Here is a 14,818-nt window from a genome sequence, read left to right as displayed (position 1 = left end):
TGATAGTAAGCTTTTCTGTAGTCTGCCTGTTGATGTATTTTCCGTTTGAACTGTGCACAACATGAAGAGACGGAACACTGGCGGCTTGTCACAATGCCCCCCGATGACATCACAATAGCGCTGCTGCCTAGAAAACAAGCTGCGCAGAAGAAGTTGTTCTTTGGGTGGGAGGGTGGGCTAGTGGAAGGAGGGGGCAATCTCTTTTTTTCCCGGGTGGTAGGGGGATGACAGGAGAAGGGAAGCGGGTGGTGAGAAAGGTACAGAGGGCAGGGTTTGGGGGCTGGGAAGGAAAGGGAAAAGATTAGGGTTTGGGGATGATGAAAGGGCTTTCTACGGGTAAGGATGGCAAAGGGTGGCAGTGACGGAAAGTCAGGCAACCTGTCCTGTCCGTCTTTTTGTATCGTGAATTGGAAAGACTGCAAGGGGGAGGGGAGTTGCTTGCGCCCTAAAGGAGGAGTTATTCAGATTCATTGCAGTGGGCGGCGGCTGCAAAACGCACCATTCTTCTTGTTTTTGCTCTGCAAAGCAGCCTTTTCAAGGGTTGGCTTGGGTGACAAAATGTCTTGTGTAGGCGTGGGTTTGTCTCCCTCTCGCTCTCTCTCCCTAAGATGTGTCCGGCATAGGCCAGGGTGCCACTCGAGGCCCAAACCAATTCTGGTTATCGCTTCTCGGCCTTTTGGCTAAGATCAAGTGTAGTATCGCTTCTCGGCCTTTTGGCTAAGATCAAGTGTAGTGTTGTTCGAAGAGGTGGTTTAAGCTCCAGGCCACCTTAGTACAATGATACAATGCACACTGGAAGGTTGCGCTTGCTAGTACTCTGGGTGGATAGTATATTCATCTAGAGGAAAACATGGCCCTACCAGGATCGAGGCTATTAGACTGAGTAAGGGTGGGGGGCTATGGTACAACGTGCCCCAGGACTGACGACCCTGGAGTGAGTCTGAGCTTGCTGGCTTGGGACCCCGGCAAGCCTTGGGCTCTGTAGCACACCGTACCTTGCCTTTTCATACTTTTTGAGCATATTACCCTATCCCGGCCTTCTGGCTAGGAAGGGAAATTTTTATAATCCCGGTCGGAGGTCTGGTCAGCTTTGGGCTGAGAAACTAACACCCGGTTGGAGGTCTGGGTCAGCTTCGGCTGAGAAACCAACACCCGGTTGGAGGTCTGGGTCAGCTTCGGCTGAGAAACCAACACCCGGTTGGAGGTCCGGTTAGCCTTGGGCTGAGAAACCAACACCGGTTGACGGTCCGGGCAGTTTCGGCTGCGAAACCAACAACTAGTAGCTCTCTACTCCACTTGGGTAAGATGCCTGGGTGGACGCTGGGAGCAACGACAAGGCTCAACCAGGCTTCGGCTTGGGGGAGCACCGAAGATCCCTGACCCTTGCTGTGGCCTTCTGGCTCGGAGGGACAGGGTTGATTTTTGGGGACCCTCTCCTCACGGTGGGGTCCACACGAATCCTAGCCTTTGCACTGTTTTTGGTGTGACTTCGGTCATGCATTTTTTGTGGTGCTTTGGAAAGCTTCATTAAATCAAAAATCTGTTCTTATCAGTTTAATATCTGATACGTCCCCTATCTGGGGACCATATATTAAATGGATTTTTAGAACAGGGAGATGGAAAAAGAGCTTGCTCTGTCCACTCCACGCATTGACCTGGTATTGCAGTACCTCCAGGAACGGTGCACCCCTTCTTAACCCAGTTTCCAAAAGCAGAACTCAATTCACCTGATTCATATTAGCCCGATTTAATGAATTGGAAGAAAGCATACGTCTTCATATGCACCTCAATTTGGCCCATTCACTTTTCACACTTCCTCCTTTTGTTTTTTATCTTTCACACTTTTGACTTTCTTTATTCATCCAAATAGCAAACTCATCACCACTCAACCTGACCAACTCGGCTATGTCCCCGTGCTGCAGTTCTCTGTCTTATCTAGATCATTTGCAATTGAATGGAATAGATCCCTTTTGGACAAAGTGGATTCACCTGCTGCTGCAGTGACCACAGGTGTGATAAGATCTAGAATTGGCATCTGGTGCGATCTCTCCGCTTCCACTCCAAAGAAAGTTACCTGTTTATTCCTATCATGCATTGGTTTTTGGGGTTTTCTTTGAGTAATGATGATCTCTTTAGTAGTCTGTTGGCGCCCTCTCCTGGAGGAATAGTTTGCTTGCTCTTGGACATTCTAAAAGAGAGGTCATGATAGACATTGAGCTTCTGAGCTCAATTGGGGACAGTCATGGGTGATGAATGTTTGCAACCTACTGCGAAGCCTCATACCGCAATATAAGGAACGTCAAATACTAAGAAAGGGCGGCCTATGAAAGAATTACTACTTTCAATAAGTACACTTAAACGGCTAATTGGGAATAGAAAAACTGTAAAAAGCCCTCTGAGAAAGCCCCCCTCTAACCTTTGATAGTAAGCTTTTCTGTAGTCTGCCTGTTGATGTATTTTCCGTTTGAACTGTGCACAACATGAAGAGACGGAACACTGGCGGCTTGTCACAATGCCCCCCGATGACATCACAATAGCGCTGCTGCCTAGAAAACAAGCTGCGCAGAAGAAGTTGTTCTTTGGGTGGGAGGGTGGGCTAGTGGAAGGAGGGGGCAATCTCTTTTTTTCCCGGGTGGTAGGGGGATGACAGGAGAAGGGAAGCGGGTGGTGAGAAAGGTACAGAGGGCAGGGTTTGGGGGCTGGGAAGGAAAGGGAAAAGATTAGGGTTTGGGGATGATGAAAGGGCTTTCTACGGGTAAGGATGGCAAAGGGTGGCAGTGACGGAAAGTCAGGCAACCTGTCCTGTCCGTCTTTTTGTATCGTGAATTGGAAAGACTGCAAGGGGGAGGGGAGTTGCTTGCGCCCTAAAGGAGGAGTTATTCAGATTCATTGCAGTGGGCGGCGGCTGCAAAACGCACCATTCTTCTTGTTTTTGCTCTGCAAAGCAGCCTTTTCAAGGGTTGGCTTGGGTGACAAAATGTCTTGTGTAGGCGTGGGTTTGTCTCCCTCTCGCTCTCTCTCCCTAAGATGTGTCCGGCATAGGCCAGGGTGCCACTCGAGGCCCAAACCAATTCTGGTTATCGCTTCTCGGCCTTTTGGCTAAGATCAAGTGTAGTATCTGTTCTTATCAGTTTAATATCTGATACGTCCCCTATCTGGGGACCATATATTAAATGGATTTTTAGAACAGGGAGATGGAAAAAGAGCTTGCTCTGTCCACTCCACGCATTGACCTGGTATTGCAGTACCTCCAGGAACGGTGCACCCCTTCTTAACCCAGTTTCCAAAAGCAGAACTCAATTCACCTGATTCATATTAGCCCGATTTAATGAATTGGAAGAAAGCATACGTCTTCATATGCACCTCAATTTGGCCCATTCACTTTTCACACTTCCTCCTTTTGTTTTTTATCTTTCACACTTTTGACTTTCTTTATTCATCCAAATAGCAAACTCATCACCACTCAACCTGACCAACTCGGCTATGTCCCCGTGCTGCAGTTCTCTGTCTTATCTAGATCATTTGCAATTGAATGGAATAGATCCCTTTTGGACAAAGTGGATTCACCTGCTGCTGCAGTGACCACAGGTGTGATAAGATCTAGAATTGGCATCTGGTGCGATCTCTCCGCTTCCACTCCAAAGAAAGTTACCTGTTTATTCCTATCATGCATTGGTTTTTGGGGTTTTCTTTGAGTAATGATGATCTCTTTAGTAGTCTGTTGGCGCCCTCTCCTGGAGGAATAGTTTGCTTGCTCTTGGACATTCTAAAAGAGAGGTCATGATAGACATTGAGCTTCTGAGCTCAATTGGGGACAGTCATGGGTGATGAATGTTTGCAACCTACTGCGAAGCCTCATACCGCAATATAAGGAACGTCAAATACTAAGAAAGGGCGGCCTATGAAAGAATTACTACTTTCAATAAGTACACTTAAACGGCTAATTGGGAATAGAAAAACTGTAAAAAGCCCTCTGAGAAAGCCCCCCTCTAACCTTTGATAGTAAGCTTTTCTGTAGTCTGCCTGTTGATGTATTTTCCGTTTGAACTGTGCACAACATGAAGAGACGGAACACTGGCGGCTTGTCACAATGCCCCCCGATGACATCACAATAGCGCTGCTGCCTAGAAAACAAGCTGCGCAGAAGAAGTTGTTCTTTGGGTGGGAGGGTGGGCTAGTGGAAGGAGGGGGCAATCTCTTTTTTTCCCGGGTGGTAGGGGGATGACAGGAGAAGGGAAGCGGGTGGTGAGAAAGGTACAGAGGGCAGGGTTTGGGGGCTGGGAAGGAAAGGGAAAAGATTAGGGTTTGGGGATGATGAAAGGGCTTTCTACGGGTAAGGATGGCAAAGGGTGGCAGTGACGGAAAGTCAGGCAACCTGTCCTGTCCGTCTTTTTGTATCGTGAATTGGAAAGACTGCAAGGGGGAGGGGAGTTGCTTGCGCCCTAAAGGAGGAGTTATTGAGATTCATTGCAGTGGGCGGCGGCTGCAAAACGCACCATTCTTCTTGTTTTTGCTCTGCAAAGCAGCCTTTTCAAGGGTTGGCTTGGGTGACAAAATGTCTTGTGTAGGCGTGGGTTTGTCTCCCTCTCGCTCTCTCTCCCTAAGATGTGTCCGGCATAGGCCAGGGTGCCACTCGAGGCCCAAACCAATTCTGGTTATCGCTTCTCGGCCTTTTGGCTAAGATCAAGTGTAGTATCTGTTCTTATCAGTTTAATATCTGATACGTCCCCTATCTGGGGACCATATATTAAATGGATTTTTAGAACAGGGAGATGGAAAAAGAGCTTGCTCTGTCCACTCCACGCATTGACCTGGTATTGCAGTACCTCCAGGAACGGTGCACCCCTTCTTAACCCAGTTTCCAAAAGCAGAACTCAATTCACCTGATTCATATTAGCCCGATTTAATGAATTGGAAGAAAGCATACGTCTTCATATGCACCTCAATTTGGCCCATTCACTTTTCACACTTCCTCCTTTTGTTTTTTATCTTTCACACTTTTGACTTTCTTTATTCATCCAAATAGCAAACTCATCACCACTCAACCTGACCAACTCGGCTATGTCCCCGTGCTGCAGTTCTCTGTCTTATCTAGATCATTTGCAATTGAATGGAATAGATCCCTTTTGGACAAAGTGGATTCACCTGCTGCTGCAGTGACCACAGGTGTGATAAGATCTAGAATTGGCATCTGGTGCGATCTCTCCGCTTCCACTCCAAAGAAAGTTACCTGTTTATTCCTATCATGCATTGGTTTTTGGGGTTTTCTTTGAGTAATGATGATCTCTTTAGTAGTCTGTTGGCGCCCTCTCCTGGAGGAATAGTTTGCTTGCTCTTGGACATTCTAAAAGAGAGGTCATGATAGACATTGAGCTTCTGAGCTCAATTGGGGACAGTCATGGGTGATGAATGTTTGCAACCTACTGCGAAGCCTCATACCGCAATATAAGGAACGTCAAATACTAAGAAAGGGCGGCCTATGAAAGAATTACTACTTTCAATAAGTACACTTAAACGGCTAATTGGGAATAGAAAAACTGTAAAAAGCCCTCTGAGAAAGCCCCCCTCTAACCTTTGATAGTAAGCTTTTCTGTAGTCTGCCTGTTGATGTATTTTCCGTTTGAACTGTGCACAACATGAAGAGACGGAACACTGGCGGCTTGTCACAATGCCCCCCGATGACATCACAATAGCGCTGCTGCCTAGAAAACAAGCTGCGCAGAAGAAGTTGTTCTTTGGGTGGGAGGGTGGGCTAGTGGAAGGAGGGGGCAATCTCTTTTTTTCCCGGGTGGTAGGGGGATGACAGGAGAAGGGAAGCGGGTGGTGAGAAAGGTACAGAGGGCAGGGTTTGGGGGCTGGGAAGGAAAGGGAAAAGATTAGGGTTTGGGGATGATGAAAGGGCTTTCTACGGGTAAGGATGGCAAAGGGTGGCAGTGACGGAAAGTCAGGCAACCTGTCCTGTCCGTCTTTTTGTATCGTGAATTGGAAAGACTGCAAGGGGGAGGGGAGTTGCTTGCGCCCTAAAGGAGGAGTTATTCAGATTCATTGCAGTGGGCGGCGGCTGCAAAACGCACCATTCTTCTTGTTTTTGCTCTGCAAAGCAGCCTTTTCAAGGGTTGGCTTGGGTGACAAAATGTCTTGTGTAGGCGTGGGTTTGTCTCCCTCTCGCTCTCTCTCCCTAAGATGTGTCCGGCATAAGCCAGGGTGCCACTCGAGGCCCAAACCAATTCTGGTTATCGCTTCTCGGCCTTTTGGCTAAGATCAAGTGTAGTATCTGTTCTTATCAGTTTAATATCTGATACGTCCCCTATCTGGGGACCATATATTAAATGGATTTTTAGAACAGGGAGATGGAAAAAGAGCTTGCTCTGTCCACTCCACGCATTGACCTGGTATTGCAGTACCTCCAGGAACGGTGCACCCCTTCTTAACCCAGTTTCCAAAAGCAGAACTCAATTCACCTGATTCATATTAGCCCGATTTAATGAATTGGAAGAAAGCATACGTCTTCATATGCACCTCAATTTGGCCCATTCACTTTTCACACTTCCTCCTTTTGTTTTTTATCTTTCACACTTTTGACTTTCTTTATTCATCCAAATAGCAAACTCATCACCACTCAACCTGACCAACTCGGCTATGTCCCCGTGCTGCAGTTCTCTGTCTTATCTAGATCATTTGCAATTGAATGGAATAGATCCCTTTTGGACAAAGTGGATTCACCTGCTGCTGCAGTGACCACAGGTGTGATAAGATCTAGAATTGGCATCTGGTGCGATCTCTCCGCTTCCACTCCAAAGAAAGTTACCTGTTTATTCCTATCATGCATTGGTTTTTGGGGTTTTCTTTGAGTAATGATGATCTCTTTAGTAGTCTGTTGGCGCCCTCTCCTGGAGGAATAGTTTGCTTGCTCTTGGACATTCTAAAAGAGAGGTCATGATAGACATTGAGCTTCTGAGCTCAATTGGGGACAGTCATGGGTGATGAATGTTTGCAACCTACTGCGAAGCCTCATACCGCAATATAAGGAACGTCAAATACTAAGAAAGGGCGGCCTATGAAAGAATTACTACTTTCAATAAGTACACTTAAACGGCTAATTGGGAATAGAAAAACTGTAAAAAGCCCTCTGAGAAAGCCCCCCTCTAACCTTTGATAGTAAGCTTTTCTGTAGTCTGCCTGTTGATGTATTTTCCGTTTGAACTGTGCACAACATGAAGAGACGGAACACTGGCGGCTTGTCACAATGCCCCCCGATGACATCACAATAGCGCTGCTGCCTAGAAAACAAGCTGCGCAGAAGAAGTTGTTCTTTGGGTGGGAGGGTGGGCTAGTGGAAGGAGGGGGCAATCTCTTTTTTTCCCGGGTGGTAGGGGGATGACAGGAGAAGGGAAGCGGGTGGTGAGAAAGGTACAGAGGGCAGGGTTTGGGGGCTGGGAAGGAAAGGGAAAAGATTAGGGTTTGGGGATGATGAAAGGGCTTTCTACGGGTAAGGATGGCAAAGGGTGGCAGTGACGGAAAGTCAGGCAACCTGTCCTGTCCGTCTTTTTGTATCGTGAATTGGAAAGACTGCAAGGGGGAGGGGAGTTGCTTGCGCCCTAAAGGAGGAGTTATTCAGATTCATTGCAGTGGGCGGCGGCTGCAAAACGCACCATTCTTCTTGTTTTTGCTCTGCAAAGCAGCCTTTTCAAGGGTTGGCTTGGGTGACAAAATGTCTTGTGTAGGCGTGGGTTTGTCTCCCTCTCGCTCTCTCTCCCTAAGATGTGTCCGGCATAGGCCAGGGTGCCACTCGAGGCCCAAACCAATTCTGGTTATCGCTTCTCGGCCTTTTGGCTAAGATCAAGTGTAGTATCTGTTCTTATCAGTTTAATATCTGATACGTCCCCTATCTGGGGACCATATATTAAATGGATTTTTAGAACAGGGAGATGGAAAAAGAGCTTGCTCTGTCCACTCCACGCATTGACCTGGTATTGCAGTACCTCCAGGAACGGTGCACCCCTTCTTAACCCAGTTTCCAAAAGCAGAACTCAATTCACCTGATTCATATTAGCCCGATTTAATGAATTGGAAGAAAGCATACGTCTTCATATGCACCTCAATTTGGCCCATTCACTTTTCACACTTCCTCCTTTTGTTTTTTATCTTTCACACTTTTGACTTTCTTTATTCATCCAAATAGCAAACTCATCACCACTCAACCTGACCAACTCGGCTATGTCCCCGTGCTGCAGTTCTCTGTCTTATCTAGATCATTTGCAATTGAATGGAATAGATCCCTTTTGGACAAAGTGGATTCACCTGCTGCTGCAGTGACCACAGGTGTGATAAGATCTAGAATTGGCATCTGGTGCGATCTCTCCGCTTCCACTCCAAAGAAAGTTACCTGTTTATTCCTATCATGCATTGGTTTTTGGGGTTTTCTTTGAGTAATGATGATCTCTTTAGTAGTCTGTTGGCGCCCTCTCCTGGAGGAATAGTTTGCTTGCTCTTGGACATTCTAAAAGAGAGGTCATGATAGACATTGAGCTTCTGAGCTCAATTGGGGACAGTCATGGGTGATGAATGTTTGCAACCTACTGCGAAGCCTCATACCGCAATATAAGGAACGTCAAATACTAAGAAAGGGCGGCCTATGAAAGAATTACTACTTTCAATAAGTACACTTAAACGGCTAATTGGGAATAGAAAAACTGTAAAAAGCCCTCTGAGAAAGCCCCCCTCTAACCTTTGATAGTAAGCTTTTCTGTAGTCTGCCTGTTGATGTATTTTCCGTTTGAACTGTGCACAACATGAAGAGACGGAACACTGGCGGCTTGTCACAATGCCCCCCGATGACATCACAATAGCGCTGCTGCCTAGAAAACAAGCTGCGCAGAAGAAGTTGTTCTTTGGGTGGGAGGGTGGGCTAGTGGAAGGAGGGGGCAATCTCTTTTTTTCCCGGGTGGTAGGGGGATGACAGGAGAAGGGAAGCGGGTGGTGAGAAAGGTACAGAGGGCAGGGTTTGGGGGCTGGGAAGGAAAGGGAAAAGATTAGGGTTTGGGGATGATGAAAGGGCTTTCTACGGGTAAGGATGGCAAAGGGTGGCAGTGACGGAAAGTCAGGCAACCTGTCCTGTCCGTCTTTTTGTATCGTGAATTGGAAAGACTGCAAGGGGGAGGGGAGTTGCTTGCGCCCTAAAGGAGGAGTTATTCAGATTCATTGCAGTGGGCGGCGGCTGCAAAACGCACCATTCTTCTTGTTTTTGCTCTGCAAAGCAGCCTTTTCAAGGGTTGGCTTGGGTGACAAAATGTCTTGTGTAGGCGTGGGTTTGTCTCCCTCTCGCTCTCTCTCCCTAAGATGTGTCCGGCATAGGCCAGGGTGCCACTCGAGGCCCAAACCAATTCTGGTTATCGCTTCTCGGCCTTTTGGCTAAGATCAAGTGTAGTATCTGTTCTTATCAGTTTAATATCTGATACGTCCCCTATCTGGGGACCATATATTAAATGGATTTTTAGAACAGGGAGATGGAAAAAGAGCTTGCTCTGTCCACTCCACGCATTGACCTGGTATTGCAGTACCTCCAGGAACGGTGCACCCCTTCTTAACCCAGTTTCCAAAAGCAGAACTCAATTCACCTGATTCATATTAGCCCGATTTAATGAATTGGAAGAAAGCATACGTCTTCATATGCACCTCAATTTGGCCCATTCACTTTTCACACTTCCTCCTTTTGTTTTTTATCTTTCACACTTTTGACTTTCTTTATTCATCCAAATAGCAAACTCATCACCACTCAACCTGACCAACTCGGCTATGTCCCCGTGCTGCAGTTCTCTGTCTTATCTAGATCATTTGCAATTGAATGGAATAGATCCCTTTTGGACAAAGTGGATTCACCTGCTGCTGCAGTGACCACAGGTGTGATAAGATCTAGAATTGGCATCTGGTGCGATCTCTCCGCTTCCACTCCAAAGAAAGTTACCTGTTTATTCCTATCATGCATTGGTTTTTGGGGTTTTCTTTGAGTAATGATGATCTCTTTAGTAGTCTGTTGGCGCCCTCTCCTGGAGGAATAGTTTGCTTGCTCTTGGACATTCTAAAAGAGAGGTCATGATAGACATTGAGCTTCTGAGCTCAATTGGGGACAGTCATGGGTGATGAATGTTTGCAACCTACTGCGAAGCCTCATACCGCAATATAAGGAACGTCAAATACTAAGAAAGGGCGGCCTATGAAAGAATTACTACTTTCAATAAGTACACTTAAACGGCTAATTGGGAATAGAAAAACTGTAAAAAGCCCTCTGAGAAAGCCCCCCTCTAACCTTTGATAGTAAGCTTTTCTGTAGTCTGCCTGTTGATGTATTTTCCGTTTGAACTGTGCACAACATGAAGAGACGGAACACTGGCGGCTTGTCACAATGCCCCCCGATGACATCACAATAGCGCTGCTGCCTAGAAAACAAGCTGCGCAGAAGAAGTTGTTCTTTGGGTGGGAGGGTGGGCTAGTGGAAGGAGGGGGCAATCTCTTTTTTTCCCGGGTGGTAGGGGGATGACAGGAGAAGGGAAGCGGGTGGTGAGAAAGGTACAGAGGGCAGGGTTTGGGGGCTGGGAAGGAAAGGGAAAAGATTAGGGTTTGGGGATGATGAAAGGGCTTTCTACGGGTAAGGATGGCAAAGGGTGGCAGTGACGGAAAGTCAGGCAACCTGTCCTGTCCGTCTTTTTGTATCGTGAATTGGAAAGACTGCAAGGGGGAGGGGAGTTGCTTGCGCCCTAAAGGAGGAGTTATTCAGATTCATTGCAGTGGGCGGCGGCTGCAAAACGCACCATTCTTCTTGTTTTTGCTCTGCAAAGCAGCCTTTTCAAGGGTTGGCTTGGGTGACAAAATGTCTTGTGTAGGCGTGGGTTTGTCTCCCTCTCGCTCTCTCTCCCTAAGATGTGTCCGGCATAGGCCAGGGTGCCACTCGAGGCCCAAACCAATTCTGGTTATCGCTTCTCGGCCTTTTGGCTAAGATCAAGTGTAGTATCTGTTCTTATCAGTTTAATATCTGATACGTCCCCTATCTGGGGACCATATATTAAATGGATTTTTAGAACAGGGAGATGGAAAAAGAGCTTGCTCTGTCCACTCCACGCATTGACCTGGTATTGCAGTACCTCCAGGAACGGTGCACCCCTTCTTAACCCAGTTTCCAAAAGCAGAACTCAATTCACCTGATTCATATTAGCCCGATTTAATGAATTGGAAGAAAGCATACGTCTTCATATGCACCTCAATTTGGCCCATTCACTTTTCACACTTCCTCCTTTTGTTTTTTATCTTTCACACTTTTGACTTTCTTTATTCATCCAAATAGCAAACTCATCACCACTCAACCTGACCAACTCGGCTATGTCCCCGTGCTGCAGTTCTCTGTCTTATCTAGATCATTTGCAATTGAATGGAATAGATCCCTTTTGGACAAAGTGGATTCACCTGCTGCTGCAGTGACCACAGGTGTGATAAGATCTAGAATTGGCATCTGGTGCGATCTCTCCGCTTCCACTCCAAAGAAAGTTACCTGTTTATTCCTATCATGCATTGGTTTTTGGGGTTTTCTTTGAGTAATGATGATCTCTTTAGTAGTCTGTTGGCGCCCTCTCCTGGAGGAATAGTTTGCTTGCTCTTGGACATTCTAAAAGAGAGGTCATGATAGACATTGAGCTTCTGAGCTCAATTGGGGACAGTCATGGGTGATGAATGTTTGCAACCTACTGCGAAGCCTCATACCGCAATATAAGGAACGTCAAATACTAAGAAAGGGCGGCCTATGAAAGAATTACTACTTTCAATAAGTACACTTAAACGGCTAATTGGGAATAGAAAAACTGTAAAAAGCCCTCTGAGAAAGCCCCCCTCTAACCTTTGATAGTAAGCTTTTCTGTAGTCTGCCTGTTGATGTATTTTCCGTTTGAACTGTGCACAACATGAAGAGACGGAACACTGGCGGCTTGTCACAATGCCCCCCGATGACATCACAATAGCGCTGCTGCCTAGAAAACAAGCTGCGCAGAAGAAGTTGTTCTTTGGGTGGGAGGGTGGGCTAGTGGAAGGAGGGGGCAATCTCTTTTTTTCCCGGGTGGTAGGGGGATGACAGGAGAAGGGAAGCGGGTGGTGAGAAAGGTACAGAGGGCAGGGTTTGGGGGCTGGGAAGGAAAGGGAAAAGATTAGGGTTTGGGGATGATGAAAGGGCTTTCTACGGGTAAGGATGGCAAAGGGTGGCAGTGACGGAAAGTCAGGCAACCTGTCCTGTCCGTCTTTTTGTATCGTGAATTGGAAAGACTGCAAGGGGGAGGGGAGTTGCTTGCGCCCTAAAGGAGGAGTTATTCAGATTCATTGCAGTGGGCGGCGGCTGCAAAACGCACCATTCTTCTTGTTTTTGCTCTGCAAAGCAGCCTTTTCAAGGGTTGGCTTGGGTGACAAAATGTCTTGTGTAGGCGTGGGTTTGTCTCCCTCTCGCTCTCTCTCCCTAAGATGTGTCCGGCATAGGCCAGGGTGCCACTCGAGGCCCAAACCAATTCTGGTTATCGCTTCTCGGCCTTTTGGCTAAGATCAAGTGTAGTATCTGTTCTTATCAGTTTAATATCTGATACGTCCCCTATCTGGGGACCATATATTAAATGGATTTTTAGAACAGGGAGATGGAAAAAGAGCTTGCTCTGTCCACTCCACGCATTGACCTGGTATTGCAGTACCTCCAGGAACGGTGCACCCCTTCTTAACCCAGTTTCCAAAAGCAGAACTCAATTCACCTGATTCATATTAGCCCGATTTAATGAATTGGAAGAAAGCATACGTCTTCATATGCACCTCAATTTGGCCCATTCACTTTTCACACTTCCTCCTTTTGTTTTTTATCTTTCACACTTTTGACTTTCTTTATTCATCCAAATAGCAAACTCATCACCACTCAACCTGACCAACTCGGCTATGTCCCCGTGCTGCAGTTCTCTGTCTTATCTAGATCATTTGCAATTGAATGGAATAGATCCCTTTTGGACAAAGTGGATTCACCTGCTGCTGCAGTGACCACAGGTGTGATAAGATCTAGAATTGGCATCTGGTGCGATCTCTCCGCTTCCACTCCAAAGAAAGTTACCTGTTTATTCCTATCATGCATTGGTTTTTGGGGTTTTCTTTGAGTAATGATGATCTCTTTAGTAGTCTGTTGGCGCCCTCTCCTGGAGGAATAGTTTGCTTGCTCTTGGACATTCTAAAAGAGAGGTCATGATAGACATTGAGCTTCTGAGCTCAATTGGGGACAGTCATGGGTGATGAATGTTTGCAACCTACTGCGAAGCCTCATACCGCAATATAAGGAACGTCAAATACTAAGAAAGGGCGGCCTATGAAAGAATTACTACTTTCAATAAGTACACTTAAACGGCTAATTGGGAATAGAAAAACTGTAAAAAGCCCTCTGAGAAAGCCCCCCTCTAACCTTTGATAGTAAGCTTTTCTGTAGTCTGCCTGTTGATGTATTTTCCGTTTGAACTGTGCACAACATGAAGAGACGGAACACTGGCGGCTTGTCACAATGCCCCCCGATGACATCACAATAGCGCTGCTGCCTAGAAAACAAGCTGCGCAGAAGAAGTTGTTCTTTGGGTGGGAGGGTGGGCTAGTGGAAGGAGGGGGCAATCTCTTTTTTTCCCGGGTGGTAGGGGGATGACAGGAGAAGGGAAGCGGGTGGTGAGAAAGGTACAGAGGGCAGGGTTTGGGGGCTGGGAAGGAAAGGGAAAAGATTAGGGTTTGGGGATGATGAAAGGGCTTTCTACGGGTAAGGATGGCAAAGGGTGGCAGTGACGGAAAGTCAGGCAACCTGTCCTGTCCGTCTTTTTGTATCGTGAATTGGAAAGACTGCAAGGGGGAGGGGAGTTGCTTGCGCCCTAAAGGAGGAGTTATTGAGATTCATTGCAGTGGGCGGCGGCTGCAAAACGCACCATTCTTCTTGTTTTTGCTCTGCAAAGCAGCCTTTTCAAGGGTTGGCTTGGGTGACAAAATGTCTTGTGTAGGCGTGGGTTTGTCTCCCTCTCGCTCTCTCTCCCTAAGATGTGTCCGGCATAGGCCAGGGTGCCACTCGAGGCCCAAACCAATTCTGGTTATCGCTTCTCGGCCTTTTGGCTAAGATCAAGTGTAGTATCTGTTCTTATCAGTTTAATATCTGATACGTCCCCTATCTGGGGACCATATATTAAATGGATTTTTAGAACAGGGAGATGGAAAAAGAGCTTGCTCTGTCCACTCCACGCATTGACCTGGTATTGCAGTACCTCCAGGAACGGTGCACCCCTTCTTAACCCAGTTTCCAAAAGCAGAACTCAATTCACCTGATTCATATTAGCCCGATTTAATGAATTGGAAGAAAGCATACGTCTTCATATGCACCTCAATTTGGCCCATTCACTTTTCACACTTCCTCCTTTTGTTTTTTATCTTTCACACTTTTGACTTTCTTTATTCATCCAAATAGCAAACTCATCACCACTCAACCTGACCAACTCGGCTATGTCCCCGTGCTGCAGTTCTCTGTCTTATCTAGATCATTTGCAATTGAATGGAATAGATCCCTTTTGGACAAAGTGGATTCACCTGCTGCTGCAGTGACCACAGGTGTGATAAGATCTAGAATTGGCATCTGGTGCGATCTCTCCGCTTCCACTCCAAAGAAAGTTACCTGTTTATTCCTATCATGCATTGGTTTTTGGGGTTTTCTTTGAGTAATGATGATCTCTTTAGTAGTCTGTTGGCGCCCTCTCCTGGAGGAATAGTTTGCTTGCTCTTGGACATTCTAAAA

General features: G+C 46.7%; 9 non-coding genes and 1 pseudogene across 9 annotated transcripts; all 10 read left to right on the top strand.

Annotated features, from left to right (window-relative positions):
• The first annotated feature begins 660 nt into the window (after positions 1-660).
• Positions 661-814, top strand: LOC142269777 (U2 spliceosomal RNA; annotated as a pseudogene).
• Positions 815-1,499: 685 nt separating this feature from the next.
• LOC142269756 (U2 spliceosomal RNA) lies at positions 1,500-1,692 on the top strand. The gene has a single exon (XR_012735175.1). It is a non-coding gene; the product is annotated as a U2 spliceosomal RNA (small nuclear RNA).
• A 1,387-nt stretch (positions 1,693-3,079) lies between these two features.
• On the top strand, positions 3,080-3,270 carry LOC142269647 (U2 spliceosomal RNA). Its single transcript, XR_012735078.1, has one exon. It is a non-coding gene; the product is annotated as a U2 spliceosomal RNA (small nuclear RNA).
• A 1,387-nt stretch (positions 3,271-4,657) lies between these two features.
• Positions 4,658-4,848, top strand: LOC142269646 (U2 spliceosomal RNA). The gene has a single exon (XR_012735077.1). It is a non-coding gene; the product is annotated as a U2 spliceosomal RNA (small nuclear RNA).
• Positions 4,849-6,235: 1,387 nt separating this feature from the next.
• Positions 6,236-6,426, top strand: LOC142269645 (U2 spliceosomal RNA). Its single transcript, XR_012735076.1, has one exon. It is a non-coding gene; the product is annotated as a U2 spliceosomal RNA (small nuclear RNA).
• A 1,387-nt stretch (positions 6,427-7,813) lies between these two features.
• On the top strand, positions 7,814-8,004 carry LOC142269644 (U2 spliceosomal RNA). Its single transcript, XR_012735075.1, has one exon. It is a non-coding gene; the product is annotated as a U2 spliceosomal RNA (small nuclear RNA).
• A 1,387-nt stretch (positions 8,005-9,391) lies between these two features.
• Positions 9,392-9,582, top strand: LOC142269643 (U2 spliceosomal RNA). Its single transcript, XR_012735074.1, has one exon. It is a non-coding gene; the product is annotated as a U2 spliceosomal RNA (small nuclear RNA).
• Positions 9,583-10,969: 1,387 nt separating this feature from the next.
• LOC142269642 (U2 spliceosomal RNA) lies at positions 10,970-11,160 on the top strand. Its single transcript, XR_012735073.1, has one exon. It is a non-coding gene; the product is annotated as a U2 spliceosomal RNA (small nuclear RNA).
• A 1,387-nt stretch (positions 11,161-12,547) lies between these two features.
• LOC142269641 (U2 spliceosomal RNA) lies at positions 12,548-12,738 on the top strand. The gene has a single exon (XR_012735072.1). It is a non-coding gene; the product is annotated as a U2 spliceosomal RNA (small nuclear RNA).
• Positions 12,739-14,125: 1,387 nt separating this feature from the next.
• LOC142269639 (U2 spliceosomal RNA) lies at positions 14,126-14,316 on the top strand. Its single transcript, XR_012735070.1, has one exon. It is a non-coding gene; the product is annotated as a U2 spliceosomal RNA (small nuclear RNA).
• Positions 14,317-14,818: the final 502 nt, after the last annotated feature.

The sequence above is a fragment of the Anomaloglossus baeobatrachus genome, unplaced genomic scaffold, assembly GCF_048569485.1.
Source record: "Anomaloglossus baeobatrachus isolate aAnoBae1 unplaced genomic scaffold, aAnoBae1.hap1 Scaffold_322, whole genome shotgun sequence".
NCBI lineage: Eukaryota > Metazoa > Chordata > Amphibia > Anura > Aromobatidae > Anomaloglossus > Anomaloglossus baeobatrachus.
This window is presented reverse-complemented; position numbering and strand designations above follow the sequence as displayed.